Raw genomic sequence first — 10,000 nt, 5'->3', positions numbered from 1 at the left:
TGTCCCTTTTATTGTTGTAGTGTCATTCTGTTATACTTCCCTTACCTCCTACATTCCAGACATACAATAAGATTCCTTCGTATTTCTCCCCCAGCCAGTTTGGACAACCCTAAAACGCATATCATTCGCTAAGTAATCAAAACGAGGGGGGAAAAACGGTAATCTTTACCCCACAATAAAAACATACTCATCATTTCCTGTTGTCGCCGCGTATTTTGACAGCACAATTTTACACTTTTTTTTTTTTTTTATTCGACCGCATCATCTTTTCCACCAATGTAAATATGTATCTTCGTCTCGCGGTCGATGATAGTGTTTTGCGGGGTCTTCGCACTTCTCAGGGGAGGGGGGGGGGGAGGGGAGAGGCGAGGCGTGAAGGTGCTTCGGCGCCGCTCGCTCGCCCGCCCGTCCGCCCGCCGTCCGCCCCCGCAGGAGGACGTCATTTGCCTGCCGCCGCGTCGGGGCCGGACTCTTTTTTTCTCTCTTTTCTCGTTTACGTTCATTCTTATTCTTGCTTTTTTGTTTTCCTTTTTCCTATTCTGTATTTTTCTCTTCCTTTTCTCCATCGTCATTATTGTTGTTTCTATGATAGGCTCTTGTTCTCACACCTCTCCTTCTCAAAGGAATAAGATAAAACGGCAGTCTAGATAGTTGAATAAGGAAGAAGGAGAGAGAGAGAGAGAGAGAGAGAGAGAGAGAGAGAGAGAGAGAGAGAGAGAGAGAGAGAGAGAGAGAGAGAGAGAGAGAGAAACAATAATAAATAATGATGATCACACGCATCTCTGTATCGCATGTCCTCCTGTCTCTGTCTCTGCTCGCCTGTGAGTCAAAGATACTAATGAGATTAATATGTTGGCGAAATAAACACCCAAGATCGGGTTGCAGATGCCGGAAAGAAAAGGGGGAGGGGGAGGGGGGGGCAGAACACGGATGGGGAAAGGAGTAAGGGGAGGGGGGACGGTGGCAGCTGGTAGGAGGAGGAAGGAGGGGTAGGGGTAAGGGGTGAGAAAGGGTCAGCTTGTAGGCGATGTGACACTGATCTGACACCAACTGGGCGGGCCACCGGTGCCAGCCCCTTGACACTTGACACTTGTTTGCTTAGCAGGCCATATACTGTGACTCTTTGTCACTGGATTATGGTGACACCCTTGACCCCTCGGCCCCCGCCCCCTCTTCCCATATATTTTCCTTTTCCTTCTTTCTTTCTCTATTTTCTTTTCTCTCCACTTTTAACTTCCGGCGTTTCATTTTTTTTTTTATTGCAATTTCCGGATTCAGTTCTCCGGTCTCTCCTTTTCCTTCACCCATCTTTTTTTACCAAGTTATCAGATTCAGCTTCCTACTCTCTCCGCCATGCCATCTTCCGGCTGTTTTTTTCGTCCTTTACTTCTTTGCTGTTCATGATCCACTCTTCTCCTGATTGGTGGCACCTAATGGCACTCCTCCTTCGCCTTTTCCCCCCTTCCCTCCTTCCCTACTCCTTCTTTTCCCCTACTCAGTTATTCTTTTCTTTCTTTTTTTCTTTTACAGCGTTCTCCTTTCTTTATCTCCGGTTCTTAATTACGTTTTATCATATCTTCTTCTCCCCATCATTTCGTTCTCCCCGTGTTTCCCTCTTCTCATCTTCCTCACTTCATCTTTATCTTTCTTCAGTCATCATTCATGGTGTTCTCCCCTCCCTTCCCCCATCCTCCTTTCCCCTCTCCATCTTCTCTCTTGTAACTCAATAACGTCACCAGTTAGCGAGATCAAAGCGCTTTGGTCAATGCAGCTTAAGACTTCAATTAAATTCTGATTAATTAGGTCCCGGAACAGTTATTTGACAGAGACCGACTCAGTTACTGATCTGTTATTAATTCCGTATTTTTTGTGCTCTCTCTCTCTTTCTCTCTCTCTCTCTCTCTCTCTCTCTCTCTCTCTCTCTCTCTCTCTCTCTCTCTCTCTCTCTCTCTCTCTCTCTCTCTCTCTCTCTCTCTCATTCTCTCATTCTCATTATCCCTATTATTATTTTCTTCCCCTTTTTTTCCCTCCTTCTTCTTCCCCTCCTTCTTCTCCTTCGTCTCCTTTATCAACAACTCTGCCTGCCCCCCTCTTCTTCAATTGCTCAGCGCAAAACAAGGCCGGTGCATTTTTGAGCTCTGCCAGACAGGATACGGTGATGAATGGTTTGTTAAGGCTGCAGAGGGAGGCGGGCGGGGAGGAGGAAAGCGACCCGGGCGGTTTACGTCGCTCGACTCGCCGCGTCTCCGCCATGCAGGATGTCCCCGGAAAGGTTAGGGGGGGGGGGGAGATTTATTTTTCTCATTCTTCTTGTTCTTCCTCCTTCTTCTCCTCCTTCCTCCTCCTCCTCCTCCTCCTCCTCCTCCTCCTCCTCCTCCTCCCCTCCCCGTCTTCCTCCTTATCATCATCCTTCTCATTATCATCATGATTATCCTTCTTTATCATCTTCCTCCTCGTCTCCTCCTCCACCGCCTCCCCCTCCTCCACCACTTCCTCTTCTTCCACCACTTCCTCATCCTACTCCACTTGCTCCTCCTTCTTTTTCTTCTCCTTCTCCTTTTCCTTCTCCTTTTCCATCTCCTTCTCCTTCTCCTTCTCCTTTTCCTTCTCCTTTTCCTTCTCCACCACTCTTTATTCCTCCTTCCCCCTTCCTCCTTCTCCTTCTCTTCTTCTCTTCCTCTTCCAACCCCTGAGAATGAACACTGATGTCTTTTCCTTATAATTCTCGGAGTATGGTCAAGGATTTAGTGGACCTTGGCAGGTTATTAGCAGGAGGGAGAGTATAGTTCCGTGCTGTTGATGTTTGTCGTGAGTTCATCATTAGTCGGTGTTTATTTTTTTTCCTCTCTTCAGTCTCTCTCTCGCTCATCTCTCTCCACCTCTCCTCAAGTCATCGTCGTCTCTCTCCTCTCTCTCGTCTCCATCTCTGCTCTTCTTCATTGTCTCTCTCTCTCGTCTCCCCTCCCTCCCTCCCTTCCCTTCCCTTCCCGGGCCTCCCGTCCCTCCTCCCTTCTCATCTCTCCCTGCCCTTCTCACTCTCGTCTCTCTCTTCTTCTCTCGTTCTCTCTCTTCTCTCTCTCTCTCTATATATATAATAGATAAATATAATTCTATATAGCAATTTATCGTATATCTCTATCTCTCTCTATCTCTCGATCTATCTCTCACGCCATCCCAAAGAGCCTGACCAAAGAGCAGGAAGCCATGATACAAATAATCATAACATTCTCCAAAAGTGTTAATTGTCCTCAATCCGCCAATAACCTTTAGGGTGAGGACCACTGGTATTATGATTAACAACCTATGCGGATTTATTACTCTCCTACCTCCCATAAAATTTATATTGCCCATAACAGGTTCCTGACTTTACGTGAAAACGTCAAGTAAGTTTAACTGTGGAATGGTGTTTTATGGCATGTGCATTTTGTGCGCGCGCGTACGTGTGTTGTTGTTGTGTGTTGCGTGTGCGTGCGTGCGTGCGTCTTCGTGGCGTGCGTGCGAGCGTGCGAGAGGAGAGAGAGAGAAGAGAGAAGAGAGAGAGAGAGAAGTGGAGAGAGAGAGAGAGAGAGAGAGAGAGAAAGAAGAGAAGAATTGCCATTATGGCCAACACCCCACATTAATTGAACTAAAAATACAGAACTGCATCTTTTAACTCAAAAATTAACCCACAAACCTAGACACCCTTTGACGCATCGCCATAATTCCTCACACTAAACTAAACCCAACCAAAAAACGACTTTCCCAATTCTTACACTGAAAGTTCAGAATAAAAGGCACGACCACGCCACCGAGACGCTTTCCGTGGCGGTTGATCGATATCCCGCTAGTGTCAACATCCCGATTTTATGAGGCCGTAAAGCGTTCACGGTCGAGTAAAAAGAACAGTCCTGTGAGACCCTTTGAGAGCATCAAACCTCGAAAATTGTGAGTGATTGAGAGGCGAGGGATGAGAAGGGGAGCAGAGAATACATATCATTTGCTGTGTGTGTAGAAAGGTGATATCTATTTTTTTCTCTCATTTTACTCACTTCTCTTTCTCTGAGTATTTCCAGCTTTCTCTGCTTTCCATCTATTCACTTTTCTATACTCATCCATCATTTCTTCCCGCCCTCCTCCCTCCCTCCCTCCCGCCCTCTCTCCTTTCGCCCTCCCTTCCTTCTCTCTCTCTTTCCTCCCTCCCTCCCTCCTCCATCTTTTCTCCCACCCTCTCTCCCTCCCTCTCTCCCTCCCCCTCTCCCCCTCTCTCCCTCCCTCTCTCCTTTTCCCTGCCCGTCCTCTCTCCTCCCTCCCTCCCCTTTTGCCCTCCCTTCCTTCTCTCTCTCCCTTTCGCCCTCCTTCCTTCTCTCTCTCTTCTCCCTCCTCCCTCCCTCTCATCCTTCCCCCTCCCTCTCTCCCTCCCTCCCTCTCTCCCTCCCTCTCTCCCTCCTTTCGCCCCTCTCTGTCGCCCTACTCTTTCTCCTCTATCCCTCGGACACACACACATTGGTTTCATCCTCCATTCCACTCAGCTATATAACAAGACAAACACAAAAGCCACGATTGTTTCGCGAATCCAAGTAAGCGTCTTACCTAAGGTCAAAAAAGTTTTCCCCTCGCCGCATACAGATCGAAGCCGGGAGAGTGAGTGAAAGAGAGGGAAGAATGAGGGAGACGGGAAGAGAAGGTAGAGAAAGGAAAGAGAAGGAAGGAAAAGAAGAGAGGAAGACAGGGTGGGGTGAGGGAAAGAAAAAGAGAGGGAAGAAAGAGAGAGGATTAGGAAGGAAAAGAGATTAGGGAGAGGAAGGAAATTAAAGAGAGAAGAGAGAAAGAAAGAAGAGATAGAAGAGAGGAGAGTGAGAGAAGAGAGAAGAGAGAAGGAAGAGAGGAGAGAGAGATTGAGAGAGAAGAGAGAGAGAGAAGAGATGGGGGAGAAAGAGGAAAGAGAATAAAGAGAGAGGGAGAGAAAAGAGAGAGGAGAAAGAAAGGAGAGGGAGAAAAGAGAAAAAGAGGAAGAGGAAGGGCGTTCGACAGAAGTCCTTCCCACCGAAGACGTTTATGGCCGAAGGCGAGCGAAAATGCCGTGGTTGGGGTGATAATTCTGGCCACGATTGCCGTTTGTTATTGATATTTCTGCTGGTGTTCTTTCTCTTCGATCTGTTCTTGTTCTTCTTTTATTTTATTATGCGCCTTACTTTTCTTTCATTTATGTCCCTGTTTATTGTTAGTGTCATTCTGTTATACTTCCCTTACCTCCTACATTCCAGACATACAATCAAAATTCCTTCGTAGTTCTCCCCCACCCAGTTTGGACAACCCTAAAACCGCATATCATTCGCTAAGTAATCAAAACGAGGGGAAAAACTAATCTTTACCCCACAATAAAAACATACTCATATTTCTTTGTCGCCGCGTATTTTGACAGCCAAAGATTTTACACTTTTTTTTTTTTTTATTCGACCGATCATCTTTTCCACCAATGAATTATTTCTTGGCGTCCTCGCGTCGATGATAGTGTTTTGCGGGGTCTTCGCATCTTTCAGGAGGGGGGGGAGGGAGAGCGAGCGTGAAGGTGCTTGCGGCCCGCTCGCTCGCCCGCCCGCCGCCCTCCCGCCCGCAGAGACACATTGCCTGCGCCCTCGGCCGACTCTTTTTTCTCTCTTTTCTCGTTTACGTTCATCTCTTTATCTTGCTTTTTTGTTTTCCTTTTTCCTATTCTGTATTTTTCCTCTTCCTTTTCTTCTCCATCGTCATTATTGTTGTTTCTTTCTATGTGAGGCGCTTGTTCCACACCTCACCCTTCTAAAGGAATAAGATAAGAACGGCCAGTCTAGATATTGAAATAAGGAAGAAGGAGAGAAGAGAGAGTGAAGAGAGAGAGAAAGAGAGAGAAAGAGAGAGAGAGAGAGAGAGAGAGAGTCGAGAGGGAAGAGAGAAAACAAAAAGAAATAAGGAGATCACACGCACCTCTGTATCGCATGTCCTCCTGTCTCTGTCTAAGCTCGCCTGTGAGTCATAGATACTAATTGCGATTAATTAGGATGGAAAATATACACCCAAGATAGATCGGTTGCAATCCGGAAAGAAATTGGGGAGAGGGGGGCGACACGTTGGAAAGGAGAAGGGGATGGGGGACGGTGCTGCTGTAGAGGAGGAAGGAAGGGGTAGGGTAAGGTGAGAAAAGGGTCAGCCTTGTAGGCGAATGTGACACTGAACTGAGCACCAAACTGGCTGCCAACGGTGGCCAGCCCTTGACTACTTGACACTTGTCTTGCTAGCAGGCCATATACAGTGACGCTTGTCACTGGGGGATTAGGGGACATAACCCTTTGACCCCTCGGCCCCCACCCCTCTTCCCATATATTTTTCTTTTCCTCTATCTTTCTTTCTCTATTTGCTTTCCTCTCCACTTTTAACTTCATGCGTTTCATTTTTTTTTATATTGCATTTTCCCCGATTCATCTCCGTCTCTCCTTGTCCTTCACCCATCTTTTTTTAACCAAGTTATCAGATTCAGCTTCCTACGCTCTCCGCCATGGCCATCTTTCCGGATGTTTTTTTCTGTCCGCTTTACTTCTTTGCTGTTCATGATCCACCTTCTCCTGATTGGTTGGCACCTAATCCCACTCCTCCTGTCGCCTCTTCCCCCTTCCCGTCCTTCCTACTCCTTCTTTTCCCCTACCAAATATTCCTGTGTGTCTTCTTTGTTTCTTTACAGCGTGCTCCTTTCTTTAGCTCCGTTCTTAATTACGTTTTTATCATCTCTTCTTCTCCCCATCATTTCTTCTCCCGTGTTTTTCCCCACTTCTCTGTCTTCTCACTTCATCTTCATCTTTCTCAGTCTCATTCATGGTGTTCCCCCATCCCTTGCTCTCATGCTCCTTTCCCCTCATCCATCTCTTCTCTCTTGTAACTCAATAAACGGTCCTCCAGTTAGCGAGAGTCGAAAGCGCTGTTGGCAAGCAGCTTAGACTTAAATAAATTCAGATAATTAGGTCCCGAACAGTTATTTGAACAAAGAACCGACTCAGTTGCTGATACTGTTATAACTTCCGTAATTTTTGTGCGCGCTCTCCTTTCTCTCTCTCTCCTCTCTCTCTCACGGAATTACTTCTCTCATCTCCTCTCTCTCTCTCCTCGCCCTCAGTCCAACCAATCAGTCATCGCTCTCTCTCTCTCTCTCTCTCTCTCCCTCTCATTCTCTTCATCTCTCATTCTCATTATCCCTATTATTAATTACCCTTCCCCATTGTTTTTCCCTCATTCTTCTTCCCCTGTCTTCTCGCCTTCTGTCACCTTTATCAACAACTCTGCCGCCCCTCTTCTTCAATTGCCACGCAAAACAAGCCGTGCATTTGAGCTCTCCAGACAGAACGGTTGATGAATGTTTTGTTAAGAGCTGGCAGAGGAGGCGGCGGAGATGAAACGACCCGGCGTTTACGTCCTCGACTCGCCGCGTTCCGCCATGCAGGATTCCCCTGAAGAGTTGGGGGGGGGTAGATTTTATTTTCTCATTCTCTAGTTCTTCCTCCTTCTTCTCCTCCTATCCCTCCTCCTCCTCACCTCCTCCTCCTCTCCGCCCCTCCTACCGTCCGCCTCCCCTCCACCGTCTTCCTCCTTAACATCATCCTTCTCATGTATCAACATGATTATCCTCGTTATCATCTTCCTCCTCGTCTCCTCCTCCACGCCTCCCCTCCTCCACCACTTCCTCTTCTTCCACCACTATCCATCATCCTAACTTTCCACTTGCTCCTCCTTCTTTTCTTCTCCTTCATCCTCCTTCTCCTTTTCATCTCCTTCTCCTTCGCCTCTCTCTACCTTCTCCTTTTCCTTCTCCATTTTCCTGCTCCTCTACTTCGCTTCTCCTTTTCCTCTCCTTTTCCTTCTCCTCCACTCTTTAATTCCTCCTTCCCCCCTCACCCTCCTTCTCCTTCTATTCTTCTCTTCCTCTGCCAACCCTCTGAAATGAACACTGAGTTCTTTTCTTAGATCCGGGTAATGGTCACGGTTAGTGACCTGGCAGTAGTAGCAGAGAGGTATATTCGTGCTTTATGTTTGGCGAGTTCAGCATATCGTGTTGATTTTCCTCTCTCTCTCTCCTCTCTCTCCTCCTCCTCTCTCTCTCTTCTCCTCTCCTTATCCTCTCTCTCTCTCTCTCTCGCTCTCTCTCTCTCCCCCTCCTCCCTCCCTCCCTCCCTCCCTCCCTCCCTCCCTCCCTTCTCTCTCTCCCTCCCTACTCTCTCTCTCTCTCTTCTCTCTCTCTCTCTCTCATCATCTCTCTCTCAACTTCTCTCCTCTCTCTCTCTCCTCTCTCCTCTCCTCTCTTTCTCTCCTAAACCTCTCCCTTCCCCCTCTCTCCTCTCTCTCTCTCCTCTAATAAAAAGTTTTTCCCTTTTTTTCCCCAGGGTAATTTGGATTCTCGTCCCGTGTAAACGCTTTAAAACCATTATCCCTCTTTCTTTTAAAATTCCTTTTTCCCAAACAAGAAAATCAAAGCAAAGAGAAGAAAAAAGGACGCGAGGGTTTTCCCAGGGTATTGCAAAGACACCGGCTCGCCTCATCACCTCCCTTTTCCCCCCACCCCCTCCCTCCCCTCCCCCTCCCTTTCCTCTTCCCCACACCCCTTTTAAACCCCTTCCCTTCCCTCCTCTCTCCTCTTATTTCCTCCCTCACTTCCCCTCCCCCCCCTCCAATCCCCTTCCCTATTTCCCCTACAAATTTTTTTTTTTCTTTCCCCCTCCCCCCTCTCACCTCCCTCTCTTCTACCTCCCCCCACCTCCTCTTCCCCCCCCCCCTTCTCCTACCCCTATCTTGTTTTCCCTCCCCCCCCCCCCCTTAAATTCCTCCCTTCCCTTCTCGTCTCGCTTTCCCCTCCCCTCCGTTTTTCCCGTCATTTGGTCTTTTTCCCTTTACTAATTTTTTTCTCACATTCCTCTTTTCTCTTCTTTTTATTGCTATATTTTCTTCCCCTCTCTCCCCAAATTTTCCCTGCGCATTTCCAAAAACTGTAACCCATTTTTTTTTCCCTCCCCCTTGGCAATTACTTTTTGCCCTCCCCCTTTAAAATCATCATCATCTCCCTCTTCCACGTTTTTTCCCCCCCCCTTTCCCATCGGCCCCCCTTTAAAACCACCCCCAATTTTTTTATTATATTTCCCTCTATGCCTTATTATCTCAGATTATCATTTTTGCTTCGTCTCTTCCCCTTTTCATCTCTTCAAACCCCTTTCTCCCCCTTTTTTTCCTCTCCCCCGGTCATCTCCCCCTTTTCCTTCCCTTTCCCCCTCCCTCTCCCCCTTTTTTTCCCCATTTTTCTCCCTTCCCCCCCCCTTTTCCCCCCCCTTTCCCCCTCCCTTTTCCCCTTTCCCTTCCCCTTTCCCTTCCCCTTTTCCTTTCCCCTTCCCCTATCCCTTTTTCCCCCCCCCTTTATTTCTCCTTTCCTTCTCCTCCCTCTTCTCCCCCTCTTTTCTTTTCCCCCTCCTTTTCCCTCCCCTCTCCTTCTCCCTTCCCTTTTCCTCTCCTTCCTTTTCCTCCCTTCCTTTTCCCTTTTCCCCCTCCTCACCCCTCCCCTCTCCCTTCCCCCCCCTTTTCCTTTCCTTTCCCCCTCCCCCCTCCCCCACCTCCGGCTTTTTTTCCCTCTCCCTTTTCCCCCTCTCCCCGCCCTCTTTCCCCCCCCCCTCCGTCCCCCTTCCCTCCCCTCTCCTTTCCCTTTTCCTTGCCTCCCCTCTCCCCCCCTCCCAAACCCCCCTCTTTTCAATTCTCCTTCCCCTCGCCCCCTTTCCCCCCTTCCCTTTCCCCCCCCCTCCCAACACCAAATTCCCCCCCCCCCGAAAACCAACCCCCACTTTCCCCGGGTCCATCCCCCCCCCCCCCCCCCCCCCCCCCTTCCCCCCACTCCCCACCCCCCTTAATCCCCTCAACTTCCCCTAAAACACCCTCTCTTCCCCCCCCCCCTTTCCCTTCCCCCCCCCTTCCTCTCCCTCTTTTTCCCCCTCCCCCCCCTCCCCCTTCTTCTCCCCTC

At 48.5% G+C, this 10,000-nt stretch overlaps 1 protein-coding gene across 4 annotated transcripts in view; it reads left to right on the top strand.

Moving 5' to 3' along the window:
- The window catches only part of LOC125040684 (serine-rich adhesin for platelets-like), a 138,500-nt gene that overhangs the window by 38,962 nt on the left and 89,538 nt on the right, over positions 1-10,000 (top strand). The window lies entirely within an intron of this gene.

This window comes from Penaeus chinensis, chromosome 29 (genome assembly GCF_019202785.1).
Source record: "Penaeus chinensis breed Huanghai No. 1 chromosome 29, ASM1920278v2, whole genome shotgun sequence".
Lineage (NCBI taxonomy): Eukaryota > Metazoa > Arthropoda > Malacostraca > Decapoda > Penaeidae > Penaeus > Penaeus chinensis.
The sequence above is the reverse complement of the archived record's forward strand: the minus strand, read 5'-3'. Positions and strand labels throughout refer to the sequence as shown.